At 43.3% G+C, this 15,587-nt stretch overlaps 15 non-coding genes across 15 annotated transcripts; all 15 read right to left on the bottom strand.

The window, feature by feature from the left end:
- Positions 1-309: 309 nt before the first annotated feature.
- TRNAS-UGA (transfer RNA serine (anticodon UGA)) lies at positions 310-391 on the bottom strand. The gene has a single exon. It is a non-coding gene; the product is annotated as a tRNA-Ser (tRNA).
- Positions 392-1,556: 1,165 nt separating this feature from the next.
- Positions 1,557-1,638, bottom strand: TRNAS-CGA (transfer RNA serine (anticodon CGA)). The gene has a single exon. It is a non-coding gene; the product is annotated as a tRNA-Ser (tRNA).
- Positions 1,639-2,180: 542 nt separating this feature from the next.
- On the bottom strand, positions 2,181-2,262 carry TRNAS-UGA (transfer RNA serine (anticodon UGA)). The gene has a single exon. It is a non-coding gene; the product is annotated as a tRNA-Ser (tRNA).
- Positions 2,263-3,428: 1,166 nt separating this feature from the next.
- Positions 3,429-3,510, bottom strand: TRNAS-UGA (transfer RNA serine (anticodon UGA)). The gene has a single exon. It is a non-coding gene; the product is annotated as a tRNA-Ser (tRNA).
- Positions 3,511-4,054: 544 nt separating this feature from the next.
- TRNAS-UGA (transfer RNA serine (anticodon UGA)) lies at positions 4,055-4,136 on the bottom strand. The gene has a single exon. It is a non-coding gene; the product is annotated as a tRNA-Ser (tRNA).
- Positions 4,137-4,679: 543 nt separating this feature from the next.
- TRNAS-UGA (transfer RNA serine (anticodon UGA)) lies at positions 4,680-4,761 on the bottom strand. The gene has a single exon. It is a non-coding gene; the product is annotated as a tRNA-Ser (tRNA).
- Positions 4,762-5,304: 543 nt separating this feature from the next.
- On the bottom strand, positions 5,305-5,386 carry TRNAS-UGA (transfer RNA serine (anticodon UGA)). The gene has a single exon. It is a non-coding gene; the product is annotated as a tRNA-Ser (tRNA).
- A 543-nt stretch (positions 5,387-5,929) lies between these two features.
- On the bottom strand, positions 5,930-6,011 carry TRNAS-UGA (transfer RNA serine (anticodon UGA)). Its single transcript has one exon. It is a non-coding gene; the product is annotated as a tRNA-Ser (tRNA).
- A 543-nt stretch (positions 6,012-6,554) lies between these two features.
- Positions 6,555-6,636, bottom strand: TRNAL-UAA (transfer RNA leucine (anticodon UAA)). The gene has a single exon. It is a non-coding gene; the product is annotated as a tRNA-Leu (tRNA).
- Positions 6,637-7,179: 543 nt separating this feature from the next.
- On the bottom strand, positions 7,180-7,261 carry TRNAS-UGA (transfer RNA serine (anticodon UGA)). The gene has a single exon. It is a non-coding gene; the product is annotated as a tRNA-Ser (tRNA).
- Positions 7,262-7,803: 542 nt separating this feature from the next.
- Positions 7,804-7,885, bottom strand: TRNAS-CGA (transfer RNA serine (anticodon CGA)). Its single transcript has one exon. It is a non-coding gene; the product is annotated as a tRNA-Ser (tRNA).
- A 1,169-nt stretch (positions 7,886-9,054) lies between these two features.
- Positions 9,055-9,136, bottom strand: TRNAS-UGA (transfer RNA serine (anticodon UGA)). The gene has a single exon. It is a non-coding gene; the product is annotated as a tRNA-Ser (tRNA).
- Positions 9,137-10,931: 1,795 nt separating this feature from the next.
- Positions 10,932-11,013, bottom strand: TRNAS-UGA (transfer RNA serine (anticodon UGA)). The gene has a single exon. It is a non-coding gene; the product is annotated as a tRNA-Ser (tRNA).
- A 1,790-nt stretch (positions 11,014-12,803) lies between these two features.
- Positions 12,804-12,885, bottom strand: TRNAS-CGA (transfer RNA serine (anticodon CGA)). Its single transcript has one exon. It is a non-coding gene; the product is annotated as a tRNA-Ser (tRNA).
- A 542-nt stretch (positions 12,886-13,427) lies between these two features.
- TRNAS-CGA (transfer RNA serine (anticodon CGA)) lies at positions 13,428-13,509 on the bottom strand. Its single transcript has one exon. It is a non-coding gene; the product is annotated as a tRNA-Ser (tRNA).
- Positions 13,510-15,587: the final 2,078 nt, after the last annotated feature.

Here is a 15,587-nt window from a genome sequence, read left to right on the forward strand (position 1 = left end):
CTATATTACGGCGGTGGTAACGGGCCCTTAAGTGTACTAAGAAAGAGTCCAAAAGCCTAAACAAGACACGCTTCATAAAAAAATAATTACTCTTTTCATGACTTGTCTAGATCATGCAGGACAGGTCCAGACTACGAACCCTTCCGAGCCACCTGCTCTCTAAAACACTTCCTGGGTGTGGAAATTGTCTCAATGTTTACATCTAGTTTGAGTTTTTGCCATTTAACTCTGTGACTTGATGAGGATTGCGTAACAAAAAGTAAACATTTACTTAACTAAACCAAATGGTGTTCATGCAAAATCTCATGAAGCTGCAAGCAGGATTCGAACCTACGCGGGGAAACCCCATTGGATTTCAAGTCCAACGCCTTAACCACTCGGCCATCGCAGCTGCGTGAGTATGATGTCACAGTTGTCGTATACGAGCCATGCACTACTCACGTCAGGCCGAGACATAAAAAATAAAGTAACAGAAGGACGGGGCACGTACCAGCAGTGCCCTGTTGTCCTCACTTATTTTGCATGCTTTCATACAATTAATAAAATAGCAATACGCATCACTCAAAGTGAGTGACAGGGCACTGATGAGCGTTAATCAATCACTGCACATTTCTATCCTCGTTTCCCTATATTACGGCGGTGGCAACGGGCCCTTAAGTGTACTCAGAAAGAGTCCAAAAGCTTAAACAAGACACGCTTCATAAAAAAGTACTCTTTTCATGACTTGTCTAGATCAGGCAGGACAGGTCAAGACTACGAACCCTTCCGAGCCACCTGCTCTCTAAAACACTTCCTGAGTGTGGAAATTGTCTCAATGTTTACATCTAGTATGAGTTTTTGCAGTTTAACTCTGTGACTTGATGAGGATTGCGTAATGAGAAGTGAACATTTATTTAACTAAACCAAATTGTGTTCATGCAAAATCTCATGCCGCTGCAAGCAGGATTCAAACCTACGCAGAGAAACCCCATTAGATTTCAAGTCCAACGCCTTAACCACTCGGCCATCGCAGCTGCGTGAGTATGATGTCAATGTTGTCGTATACGAGCCATGCGCTACTCATGTCAGGTCGAGACCTAAAAAATAAAGTAACGGAAGGACGGGGCACATACCAGCAGTGCCCTGTTGTCCTCACTTATTTCGCATACTTTCATACAATTATTAAAAATAGCAATATGCATCACTCAAAATGAGTGACAGGGCACAGATGAGCGGTAATCAATCACTGCACATTTCTACCCCCGTTTCTATATATTACGGCGGTGGCAACGGGCCCTTAAGTGTACTCAGAAAGAGTCCAAAAGCCTAAACAAGACACGCTTCATAAAAAAAATTACTCATTTCGTAACTTGTCTAGATCAGGCAGGATAGGTCCAGACTACAAACCCTTCCGAGCCACCTGCTCTCTAAAACACTTCCTAGGTGTGGAAATTGTTTTAATGTTTACATCTAGTTTGAGTTTTTGCCATTTAACTCTGTGACTTGATGAGGATTGCGTAACGAGAAGTGAACATTTCCTTAACTAAACCAAATGGTGTTCATGCAAAATCATACTACGCTGCAAGTAGGATTCGAACCTGCGCAGGGAAACCCCATTGGATTTCGAGTCCAACGCCTTAACCACTCGGCCATCGCAGCTGCATGAGTATGATGTCACTGTTGTCGTATACGAGCAATGCTCTGCTCATGTCAGGCGGAGACCAAAAAAATAAAGTAACGGAAGGACGGGGCACGTACCAGCAGTGCCCTGTTGTCCTCGCTTATTTTGCATGCTTTCATACAATTAATAAAAATAGCAACATGCATCACTCAAAGTGAGTGAAAGGGCACAGATGAGTGGTAATCAATCACTGCATGTTTCTACCCACTTTTCCCTATATTACGGCGGTGGTAACAGGCCCTTAAGTGTACTATGAAAGAGTCCAAAAGCCTAAACAAGACATGCATCATAAAAAAAAGTACTCTTTTCATGACTTGTCTAGATCAGGCAGGACAGGTCCAGACTACAAACCCTTCCGAGCCACCAGCTCTCTAAAACACTTCCTGGGTGTGGAAATTGTCTCAATGTTTACATCTAGTTTGCGTTTTTTCCATTTAACTCTGTGACTTGATGAGGATTGCGAACAAGAAGTGAACATTTCCTTAACTAAACCAAATGGTGTTCATGCAAAATAACACTACGCTGCAAGCAGGATTCGAACCTGCGCAGGGAAACCCCATTGGATTTCAAGTCCAACGCCTTAACCACTCGGCCATCGCAGCTGCATGAGTATGATGTCACTGTTGTCGTATACGAGCCATACTCTGCTCATGTCAGGCCGAGACCAAAAAATAAAGTAACAGAAGGACGGGGCACGTACCAGCAGTGCCCTGTTGTCCTCACTTATTTTGCATGCTTTCAGACAATTAATAAAAATAGCAATACGCATCACTCAAAGTGAGTGACAGGGCACCGATGAGCGGTAATCAATCACTGCAGATTTCTATCCTCGTTTCCCTATATTACGGCGGTGGCAACGGGCCCTTAAGTGTACTCAGAAAGAGTCCAAAAGCTTAAACAAGACACGCTTCATAAAAAAAAGTACTCTTTTCATGACTTGTCTAGATCAGGCAGGACAGGTCCAGACTACGAACCCTTCCGAGCCACCTGCTCTCTAAAACACTTCCTGAGTGTGGAAATTGTCTCAATGTTTACATCTAGTTTGAGTTTTTGCAGTTTAACTCTGTGACTTGATGAGGATTGCGTAATGAGAAGTGAACATTTACTTAACTAAACCAAATGGTGGTCATGCAAAATCTCATGCCGCTGCAAGCAGGATTCAAAACTACGCAGGGAAACCCCATTGGATTTCAAGTCCAACGCCTTAACCACTCGGCCATCGCAGCTGCGTGAGTATGATGTCACTGTTGTCGTATACGAGCCATGCGCTACTCATGTCAGGTCGAGACCTAAAAAATAAAGTAACAGAAGGACGGGGCACGTACCAGCAGTGCCCTGTTGTCCTCACTTATTTTGCATGCTTTCAGACAATTAATAAAAATAGCAATACGCATCACTCAAAGTGAGTGACAGGGCACCGATGAGCGGTAATCAATCACTGCAGATTTCTATCCTCGTTTCCCTATATTACGGCGGTGGCAACGGGCCCTTAAGTGTACTCAGAAAGAGTCCAAAAGCCTAAACAAGACACGCTTCATAAAAAAATGACTCATTTCGTAACTTGTCTAGATCAGGCAGGATAGGTCCAGACTACAAACCCTTCCGAGCCACCTGCTCTCTAAAACACTTCCTAGGTGTGGAAATTGTTTCAATGTTTACATCTAGTTTGAGTTTTTGCCATTTAACTCTGTGACTTGATGAGGATTGCGTAACGAGAAGTGAACATTTCCTTAACTAAACCAAATGGTGTTCATGCAAAATCACACTACGCTGTAAGCAGGATTCGAACCTGCGCAGGGAAACCCCATTGGATTTCAAGTCCAACGCCTTAACCACTCGGCCATCGCAGCTGCATGAGTATGATGTCACTGTTGTCGTATACGAGCCATACTCTGCTCATGTCAGGCCGAGACCAAAAAATAAAGTAACAGAAGGACGGGGCACGTACCAGCAGTGCCCTGTTGTCCTCACTTATTTTGCATGCTTTCATACAATTAATAAAAATAGCAACATGCATCACTCAAAGTGAGTGAAAAGGCACAGATGAGTGGTAATCAATCATTGCGCATTTCTACCCTCTTTTCCCTATATTACGGCGGTGGTAACGGGCCCTTAAGTGTACTAAGAAAGAGTCCAAAAGCCTAAACAAGACACGCTTCATAAAAAAATAATTACTCTTTTCATGATTTGTCTAGATCATGCAGGACAGGTCCAGACTACGAACCCTTCCGAGGCACCTGCTCTCTAAAACACTTCCTGGGTGTGGAAATTGTCTCAATGTTTACATCTAGTTTGAGTTTTTACCGTTTAACTATGTGACTTGATGAGGATTGCGTAACAAGAAGTAAACATATACTTAACTAAACCAAATGGTGTTCATGCAAAATCTCATGTCGCTGCAAGCAGGATTCGAACCTACGCGGGCAAACCCCATTGGATTTCAAGTCCACCGCCTTAACCACTCGGCCATCGCAGCTGTGTGAGTATGATGTCACAGTTGTCGTATACTAGCCATGCACTACTCACGTCAGGCCGAGACATAAAAAATAAAGTAACAGAAGGACGGGGCACATACCAGCAGTGCCCTGTTGTCCTCACTTATTTTGCATGCTTTCATACAATTAATAAAAATAGCAATACGCATCACTCAAAGTGAGTGACAGGGCACCGATGAGCGGTAATCAATCACTGCACATTTCTATCCTCGTTTCCCTATATTACGGCGGTGGCAACGGGCCCTTAAGTGTACTCAGAAAGAGTCCAAAAGCTTAAACAAGACACGCTTCATAAAAAAAAGTACTCTTTTCATGACTTGTCTAGATCAGGTAGGACAGGTCCAGACTACGAACCCTTCCGAGCCACCTGCTCTCTAAAACACTTCCTGGGTGTGGAAATTGTCTCAATGTTTACATCTAGTTTGAGTTTTTGCAGTTTAACTATGTGACTTGATGAGGATTGCGTAACAAGAAGTAAACATTTACTTAACTAAACCAAATGGTGTTCATGCAAAATCTCATGACGCTGCAAGCAGGATTCGAACCTACGCGGGGAAACCCCATCGGATTTCAAGTCCAACGCCTTAATCACTCGGCCATCGCAGCTGCGTGAGTATGATGTCACTGTTGTCGTATACGAGCCATGCGCTACTCATGTCAGGTCGAGACCTAAAAAATAAAGTAACGGAAGGACGGGGCACATACCAGCAGTGCCCTGTTGTCCTCACTTATTTCGCATACTTTCATACAATTAATAAAAATAGCAATATGCATCACTCAAAATGAGTGACAGGGCACAGATGAGCGGTAATCAATCACTGACCATTTCTACCCTCGTTTCCATATATTACGGCGGTGGCAACGGGCCAATAAGTGTACTCAGAAAGAGTCCAAAAGCCTAAACAAGACACGCTTCATAAAAAAAATTACTCATTTCGTAACTTGTCTAGATCAGGCAGGATAGGTCCAGACTACAAACCCTTCCGAGCCACCTGCTCTCTAAAACACTTCCTAGGTGTGGAAATTGTTTCAATGTTTACATCTAGTTTGAGTTTTTGCCGTTTAACTCTGTGACTTGATGAGGATTGCGTAACAAGAAGTAAACATTTACTTAACTAAACCAAATGGTGTTCATGCAAAATCTCATGACGCTGCAAGCAGGATTCGAACCTACGCGGGGAAACCCCATTGGATTTCAAGTCCAACGCCTTAACCACTCGGCCATCACAGCTGCGTGAGTATGATGTCACAGTTGTCGTATACGAGCCATGCACTACTCACGTCAGGCCGAGACATAAAAAATAAAGTAACAGAAGGACGGGACACGTACCAGCAGTGCCCTGTTGTCCTCACTTATTTGGCATGCTTTCATACAATTAATAAAAATAGCAATACGCATCACTCAAAGTGAGTGACAGGGCACCGATGAGCGGTAATCAATCACTGCACATTTCTATCCTCGTTTCCCTATATTACGGCGGTGGCAACGGGCCCTTAAGTGTACTCAGAAAGAGTCCAAAAGCTTAAACAAGACACGCTTCATAAAAAAAAGTACTCTTTTCATGACTTGTCTAGATCAGGCAGGACAGGTCCAGACTACGAACCCTTCCGAGCCACCTGCTCTCTAAAACACTTCCTGGGTGTGGAAATTGTCTCAATGTTTACATCTAGTTTGAGTTTTTGCCATTTAACTCTGTGACTTGATGAGGATTGCGTAACGAGAAGTGAACATTTCCTTAACTAAACCAAATGGTGTTCATGCAAAATCTCATGACGCTACAAGCAGGATTCGAACCTACGCGGGGAAACCCCATTGGATTTCAAGTCCAACGCCTTAACCACTCTGCCATCGCAGCTGCGTGAATGTGATGTCACAGTTGTCGTATACGAGCCATGCACTACTCACGTCAGGCCGAGACATAAAAAATAAAGTAACAGAAGGACGGGGCACGTACCAGCAGTGCCCTGTTGTCCTCACTTATTTTGCATGCTTTGATACAATTAATAAAAATAGCAATACGCATCACTCAAAGTGAGTGACAGGGCACCGATGAGCGGTAATCAATCACTGCACATTTCTATCCTCGTTTCCCTATATTACGGCGGTGGCAACGGGCCCTTAAGTGTACTCAGAAAGAGTCCAAAAGCTTAAACAAGACACGCTTCATAAAAAAAAGTACTCTTTTCATGACTTGTCTAGATCAGGCAGGACAGGTCCAGACTACGAACCCTTCCGAGCCACCTGCTCTCTAAAACACTTCCTGAGTGTGGAAATTGTCTCAATGTTTACATCTAGTTTGAGTTTTTGCAGTTTAACTCTGTGACTTGATGAGGATTGCGTAATGAGAAGTGAACATTTACTTAACTAAACCAAATGGTGTTCATGCAAAATCTCATGCCGCTGCAAGCAGGATTCAAACCTACGCAGGGAAACCCCATTGCATTTTAAGTCCAACACCTTAACCACTCGGCCATCGCAGCTGCGTGAGTATGATGTCACTGTTGTCGTATACGAGCCATGCGCTACTCATGTCAGGTCGAGACCTAAAAAATAAAGTAACGGAAGGACGGGGCACATACCAGCAGTGCCCTGTTGTCCTCACTTATTTCGCATACTTTCATACAATTAATAAAAATAGCAATATGCATCACTCAAAATGAGTGACAGGGCACAGATGAGCGGTAATCAACCACTGCACATTTCTACCCTCGTTTCCATATATTACGGCGGTGGCAACGGGCCCTTAAGTGTACTCAGAAAGAGTCCAAAAGCCTAAACAAGACACGCTTCATAAAAAAAATTACTCATTTCGTAACTTGTCTAGATCAGGCAGGATAGGTCCAAACTACAAACCCTTCCGAGCCACCTGCTCTCTAAAACACTTCCTAGGTGTGGAAATTGTTTCAATGTTTACATCTAGTTTGAGTTTTTGCCATTTAACTCTGTGACTTGATGAGGATTGCGTAACGAGAAGTGAACATTTCCTTAACTAAACCAAATGGTGTTCATGCAAAATCACACCACGCTGCAAGCAGGATTCGAACCTGCGCAGGGAAACCCCATTGGATTTCAAGTCCAACGCCTTAACCACTCGGCCATCGCAGCTGCATGAGTATGATGTCACTGTTGTCGTATACGAGCCATGCTCTGCTCATGTCAGGCGGAGACCAAAAAAATAAAGTAACGGAAGGACGGGGCACGTACCAGCAGTGCCCTGTTGTCCTCACTTATTTTGCATGCTTTCATACAATTAATAAAAATAGCAACATGCATCACTCAAAGTGAGTGAAAGGGCACAGATGAGTGGTAATCAATCACTGCATGTTTCTACCCACTTTTCCCTATATTACGGCGGTGGTAACAGGCCCTTAAGTGTACTAAGAAAGAGTCCAAAAGCCTAAACAAGACATGCATCATAAAAAAAAGTACTCTTTTCATGACTTGTCTAGATCAGGCAGGACAGGTCCAGACTACAAACCCTTCTGAGCCACCAGCTCTCTAAAACACTTCCTGGGTGTGGAAATTGTCTCAATGTTTACATCTAATTTGAGTTTTTTCCATTTAACTCTGTAACTTGATGAGGATTGCGAACAAGAAGTGAACATTTCCTTAACTAAACCAAATGGTGTTCATGCAAAATCACACTACGGTGCAAGCAGGATTCGAACCTGCGCAGGGAAACCCCATTGGATTTCGAGTCCAAAGCCTTAACCACTCGGCCATCGCAGCTGCATGAGTATGATGTCACTGTTGTCGTATACGAGCCATACTCTGCTCATGTCAGGCCGAGACCAAAAAATAAAGTAACAGAAGGACGGGGCACGTACCAGCAGTGCCCTGTTGTCCTCACTTATTTTGCATGCTTTCATACAATTAATAAAAATAGCAACATGCATCACTCAAAGTGAGTGAAAAGGCACAGATGAGTGGTAATCAATCATTGCGCATTTCTACCCTCTTTTCCCTATATTACGGCGGTGGTAACGGGACCTTAAGTGTACTAAGAAAGAGTCCAAAAGCCTAAACAAGACACGCTTCATAAAAAAATAATTACTCTTTTCATGACTTGTCTAGATCATGCAGGACAGGTCCAGACTACGAACCCTTCCGAGGCACCTGCTCTCTAAAACACTTCCTGGGTGTGGAAATTGTCTCAATGTTTACATCTAGTTTGAGTTTTTGCCGTTTAACTCTGTGACTTGATGAGGATTGCGTAACAAGAAGTAAACATTTACTTAACTAAACCAAATGGTATTCATGCAAAATCTCATGACGCTGCAAGCAGGATTCGAAACTACGAGGGGAAACCCCATTGGATTTCAAGTCCAACGCCTTAACCACTCGGCCATCGCAGCTGCGTGAGTATGATGTCACAGTTGTCGTATACTAGCCATGCACTACTCACGTCAGGCCGAGACATAAAAAATAAAGTAACAGAAGGACGGGGCACGTACCAGCAGTGCCCTGTTGTCCTCACTTATTTTGCATGCTTTCATACAATTAATAAAAATAGCAATACGCATCACTCAAAGTGAGTGACAGGGCACCGATGAGCGGTAATCAATCACTGCACATTTCTATCCTCGTTTCCCTATATTACGGCGGTGGCAACGGGCCCTTAAGTGTACTCAGAAAGAGTCCAAAAGCTTAAAGAAGACACGCTTCATAAAAAAAAGTACTCTTTTCATGACTTGTCTAGATCAGGCAGGACAGGTCCAGACTACAAACCCTTCCGAGCCACCAGCTCTCTAAAACACTTCCTAGGTGTGGAAATTGTTTCAATGTTTACATCTAGTTTGAGTTTTTGCCGTTTAACTCTGTGACTTGATGAGGATTGCGTAACAAGAAGTAAACATTTACTTAACTAAACCAAATGGTGTTCATGCAAAATCTCATGACGCTGCAAGCAGGATTCGAACCTACGCGGGGAAACCCCATTGGATTTCAAGTCCAACGCCTTAACCACTCGGCCATCGCAGCTGCGTGAGTATGATGTCACAGTTGTCGTATACGAGCCATGCACTACTCACGTCAGGCCGAAACATAAAAAATAAAGTAACAGAAGGACGGGACACGTACCAGCAGTGCCCTGTTGTCCTCACTTATTTGGCATGCTTTCATACAATTAATAAAAATAGCAATACGCATCACTCAAAGTGAGTGACAGGGCACCGATGAGCGGTAATCAATCACTGCACATTTCTACCCTCGTTTCCATATATTACGGCGGAGGCAACGGGCCCTTAAGTGTACTCAGAAAGAGTCCAAAAGCCTAAACAAGACACGCTTCATAAAAAAAAATTACTCATTTCGTAACTTGTCTAGATCAGGCAGGATAGGTCCAGACTACAAACCCTTCCGAGCCACCTGCTCTCTAAAACACTTCCTAGGTGTGGAAATTGTTTCAATGTTTACATCTAGTTTGAGCTTTTGCCGTTTAACTCTGTGACTTGATGAGGATTGCGTAACAAGAAGTGAACATTTCCTTAACTAAACCAAATGGTGTTCATGCAAAATCTCATGACGCTACAAGCAGGATTCGAACCTACGCGGTGAAACCCCATTGGATTTCAAGTCCAACGCCTTAACCACTCGGCCATCGCAGTTGCGTGGATATGATGTCACAGTTGTCGTATACGAGCCATGCACTACTCACGTCATGCCGAGACATAAAAAATAAAGTAACAGAAGGACGGGGCACGTACCAGCAGTGCCCTGTTGTCCTCACTTATTTTGCATGCTTTGATACAATTAATAAAAATAGCAATACGCATCACTCAAAGTGAGTGACAGGGCACCGATGAGCGGTAATCAATCACTGCACATTTCTATCCTCGTTTCCCTATATTACGGCGGTGGCAACGGGCCCTTAAGTGTACTATGAAAGAGTCCAAAAGCCTAAACAAGACATGCATCATAAAAAAAAGTACTCTTTTCATGACTTGTCTAGATCAGGCAGGACAGGTCCAGACTACGAACCCTTCCGAGCCACCTGCTCTCTAAAACACTTCCTGAGTGTGGAAATTGTCTCAATGTTTACATCTAGTTTGAGTTTTTGCAGTTTAACTCTGTGACTTGATGAGGATTGCGTAATGAGAAGTGAACATTTACTTAACTAAACCAAATGGTGTTCATGCAAAATCTCATGACGCTGCAAGCAGGATTCAAACCTACGCGGGGAAACCCCATTGGATTTCAAGCCCAACGCCTTAATCACTCGGCCATCGCAGCTGCGTGAGTATGATGTCACTGTTGTCGTATACGAGCCATGCGCTACTCATGTCAGGTCGAGACCTAAAAAATAAAGTAACGGAAGGACGGGGCACATACCAGCAGTGCCCTGTTGTCCTCACTTATTTCGCATACTTTCATACAATTAATAAAAATAGCAATATGCATCACTCAAAATGAGTGACAGGGCACAGATGAGCGGTAACCAATCACTGCACATTTCTACCCTCGTTTCCATATATTACGGCGGTGGCAACGGGCCAATAAGTGTACTCAGAAAGAGTCCAAAAGCCTAAACAAGACACGCTTCATAAAAAAAAATTACTCATTTCGTAACTTGTCTAGATCAGGCAGAATAGGTCCAGACTACAAACCCTTCCGAGCCACCTGCTCTCTAAAACACTTCCTAGGTGTGGAAATTGTTTCAATGTTTACATCTAGTTTGAGTTTTTGCCGTTTAACTCTGTGACTTGATGAGGATTGCGTAACAAGAAGTAAACATTTACTTAACTAAACCAAATGGTGTTCATGCAAAATCTCATGACGCTGCAAGCAGGATTCGAACCTACGCGGGGAAACCCCATTGGATTTCAAGTCCAACGCCTTAACCACTCGGCCATCACAGCTGCGTGAGTATGATGTCACAGTTGTCGTATACGAGCCATGCACTACTCACGTCAGGCCGAGACATAAAAAATAAAGTAACAGAAGGACGGGACACGTACCAGCAGTGCCCTGTTGTCCTCACTTATTTGGCATGCTTTCATACAATTAATAAAAATAGCAATACGCATCACTCAAAGTGAGTGACAGGGCACCGATGAGCGGTAATCAATCACTGCACATTTCTATCCTCGTTTCCCTATATTACGGCGGTGGCAACGGGCCCTTAAGTGTACTCAGAAAGAGTCCAAAAGCTTAAACAAGACACGCTTCATAAAAAAAAGTACTCTTTTCATGACTTGTCTAGATCAGGCAGGACAGGTCCAGACTACGAACCCTTCCGAGCCACCTGCTCTCTAAAACACTTCCTGGGTGTGGAAATTGTCTCAATGTTTACATCTAGTTTGAGTTTTTGCCATTTAACTCTGTGACTTGATGAGGATTGCGTAACGAGAAGTGAACATTTCCTTAACTAAACCAAATGGTGTTCATGCAAAATCTCATGACGCTACAAGCAGGATTCGAACCTACTGGGAAACCCCATTGGATTTCAAGTCCAACGCCTTAACCACTCGGCCATCGCAGCTGCGTGAATGTGATGTCACAGTTGTCGTATACGAGCCATGCACTACTCACGTCAGGCCGAGACATAAAAAATAAAGTAACAGAAGGACGGGGCACGTACCAGCAGTGCCCTGTTGTCCTCACTTATTTTGCATGCTTTGATACAATTAATAAAAATAGCAATACGCATCACTCAAAGTGAGTGACAGGGCACCGATGAGCGGTAATCAATCACTGCACATTTCTATCCTCGTTTCCCTATATTACGGCGGTGGCAACGGGCCCTTAAGTGTACTCAGAAAGAGTCCAAAAGCTTAAACAAGACACGCTTCATAAAAAAAGTACTCTTTTCATGACTTGTCTAGATCAGGCAGGACAGGTCCAGACTACGAACCCTTCCGAGCCACCTGCTCTCTAAAACACTTCCTGAGTGTGGAAATTGTCTCAATGTTTACATCTAGTATGAGTTTTTGCAGTTTAACTCTGTGACTTGATGAGGATTGCGTAATGAGAAGTGAACATTTACTTAACTAAACCAAATTGTGTTCATGCAGAATCTCATGCCGCTGCAAGCAGGATTCAAACCTACGCGGAGAAACCCCATTGGATTTCAAGTCCAACGCCTTAACCACTCGGCCATAGCAGCTGCGTGAGTATGATGTCACTGTTGTCGTATACGAGCCATGCGCTACTCATGTCAGGTCGAGACCTAAAAAATAAAGTAACGGAAGGACGGGGCACATACCAGCAGAGCCCTGTTGTCCTCACTTATTTCGCATACTTTCAAACAATTAATAAAAATAGCAATATGCATCACTCAAAATGAGTGACAGGGCACAGATGAGCGGTAATCAATCACTGCACATTTCTACCCTCGTTTCTATATATTACGGCGGTGGCAACGGGCCCTTAAGTGTACTCAGAAAGAGTCCAAAAGCCTAAACAAGACACGCTTCATAAAAAAAATTACTCATTTCGTAACTTGTCTAGATCAGGCAGGATAGGTCCAGACTACAAACCCTTCCGAGCCACCTGCTCTCTAAAACACTTCCTAGGTGTGGAAATTGTTTTAATGTTTACATCTAGTTTGAGTTTTTGCCATTTAACTCTGTGACTTGATGAGGATTGCATAACGAGAAGTGAACATTTCCTTAACTAAACCAAATGGTGTTCATGCAAAATCATACTACGCTGCAAGCAGGATTCGAACCTGCGCAGGGAAACCCCATTGGATTTCGAGTCCAACGCCTTAACCACTCGGCCATTGCAGCTGCATGAGTATGATGTCACTGTTGTCGTATACGAGCCATGCTCTGCTCATGTCAGGCGGAGACCAAAAAAATAAAGTAACGGAGGGACGGGGCACGTACCAGCAGTGCCCTGTTGTCCTCACTTATTTTGCATGCTTTCATACAAATAATAAAAATAGCAACATGCATCACTCAAAGTGAGTGAAAGGGCACAGATGAGTGGTAATCAATCACTGCATGTTTCTACCCACTTTTCCCTATATTACGGCAGTGGTAACAGGCCCTTAAGTGTACTATGAAAGAGTCCAAAAGCCTAAACAAGACATGCATCATAAAAAAAAGTACTCTTTTCATGACTTGTCTAGATCAGGCAGGACAGGTCCAGACTACAAACCCTTCTGAGCCACCAGCTCTCTAAAACACTTCCTGGGTGTGGAAATTGTCTCAATGTTTACATCTAGTTTGAGTTTTTTCCATTTAACTCTGTAACTTGATGAGGATTGCGAACAAGAAGTGAACATTTCCTTAACTAAACCAAATGGTGTTCATGCAAAATCACACTACGCTGCAAGCAGGATTCGAACCTGCGTAGGGAAACCCCATTGGATTTCGAGTCCAACGCCTTAACCACTCGGCCATCGCAGCTGCATGAGTATGACGTCACTGTTGTCGTATACGAGCCATACTCTGCTCATGTCAGGCCGAGACCAAAAAATAAAGTAACAGAAGGACGGGGCACGTACCAGCAGTGCCCTGTTGTCCTCACTTATTTTGCATGCTTTCATACAATTAATAAAAATAGCAACATGCATCACTCAAAGTGAGTGAAAAGGCACAGATGAGTGGTAATCAATCATTGCGCATTTCTACCCTCTTTTCCCTATATTACGGCGGTGGTAACGGGCCCTTAAGTGTACTAAGAAAGAGTCCAAAAGCCTAAACAAGACACGCTTCATGTGGAGGGCACCCAAACGGAATATATAGAAAAGGATATAACGGAATTAGAAGTTACCAATACCATTAAGCAATTATCACAGGGCAAAGCCGCGGGACCAGATGGTCTCCCTGGAGAATTATATAGGTTGCTCAATCCCACGCTCACCCCAGTCCTTACGAATCTCTTTAACGATATAATGACAAGAGGGCTAGCACCCCCAAGCTCCTGGGGGGAGGCAAATATAGCCTTAATATTAAAGCAGGCAAAGACCCAGCCGAATGCGGATCTTATCGCCCAATCTCGCTTCTTAATAATGATTACAAGATTTTTACCTCAATTTTGGCGGCGAGATTGGGAAGCGAGATTGGGTCGATTATCCACTCGGATCAAAAGGGGTTTATTAGAGGCCGGCAATTAGCTGATCTAACCTACGATTTGGTGGGCGCCACTGATATTGCCTCAACTTTTGGACTACCCCTTGCCATCATGACCCTCGACGCCACTAAAGCGTTCGATAGGGTAAATTGGGAATACCTAAATTTAATAATGAATAAATTCCGTTTGGGACCCAAATTCTGTAGGACTATAGGCCTATTATATAACAACCCTAGAGCATCCCTATTAATAAATGGCACACGAACCACCCCTTTCAAAATCAGCCGAGGAACAAGGCAAGGCTGCCCACTATCCCCTCTCCTCTTTAATCTATATGTTGAACCGTTCGCACAATCCATTAGAGAGGACACTAATATTCCACATTTTATTTTCTCGGGTTGGGAAAAGAAGATTAGCCTCTATGCTGATGACATACTTATCTATACAACTAATCCTACACTGGCATTCCCCGTAATTATAAAGAAGGCGGAGACTTTTGGGAAATTCTCGGGTTATGAAATTAACGCAGGAAAAACCGAAATTATGGTTTGGAATATTCAAAATCTTCAACTTCCGATAAAATCATCCATGAGGTATCTGGGAATTACAATAACTAAAGATCTAGAGCATTTGGCGCAAAACAACTTAGCTCGTATTTCTCGAGAATCCCAAACTTTGATGAAAGCTTGGTCCTTCCTCCCACTTAACATCTATGGGAGAACTAGCCTGGTTAAAATGAGTATTCTCCCGAAATTTACTTTTATTTTTAATTCTATTCCGTTAGCTTTCGACACCAAACAGCTTGGAAAATGTCAGCAGAATATTAATTCTTTCATTTGGGGCTATAAATACAGCAGAGTAGCTTGGAAAAAATTGAGAAGGAGAAGAGAAAAAGGAGGGCTTGCATTGCCAGACCTCGAATATTACGCTTGGGCATTTCATCTGACCCATTCTAGGATGTTACTTAAGCATCCCTGGGAAAACGCAAATGGGCTGATGTACAAGGCAATGCTACTGGGTTCGGGTCTTCCAGAGAATGGCTTTCTCTTCAAGTTCGGCCATCAGAAGTTTTTCAAAAAAATTAGGTTAAAGACTTTACTGAGTAGCTTGAAAGAGTGGTCTCAAATAAAATCTAAGGCCGGGATAGGATACTTATCCGAGCATGCACCAATTTGGGATCTACCCGGACTGGCATCACAAGAGGTCAATACAGTTAAAAAAGTTCTGCAAGATGCAGGAATTACAAAGTGGGGAGACATGTTGACGGAAAGATCAATCATAGACTGGGATATCTTCAAGCTAAAAGTAACATCACCACTCTCCTGGATAGTATATCTACAAATCGGAAGCTGGCTTCGGACTCAATTTAGGAAAAAAGGAATGTTGGGAGAGGAGAGTCCTTTAGAAAATA

This window comes from Lissotriton vulgaris, chromosome 11 (assembly GCF_964263255.1).
Source record: "Lissotriton vulgaris chromosome 11, aLisVul1.2, whole genome shotgun sequence".
NCBI classification, from domain to species: Eukaryota; Metazoa; Chordata; class Amphibia; order Caudata; family Salamandridae; genus Lissotriton; species Lissotriton vulgaris.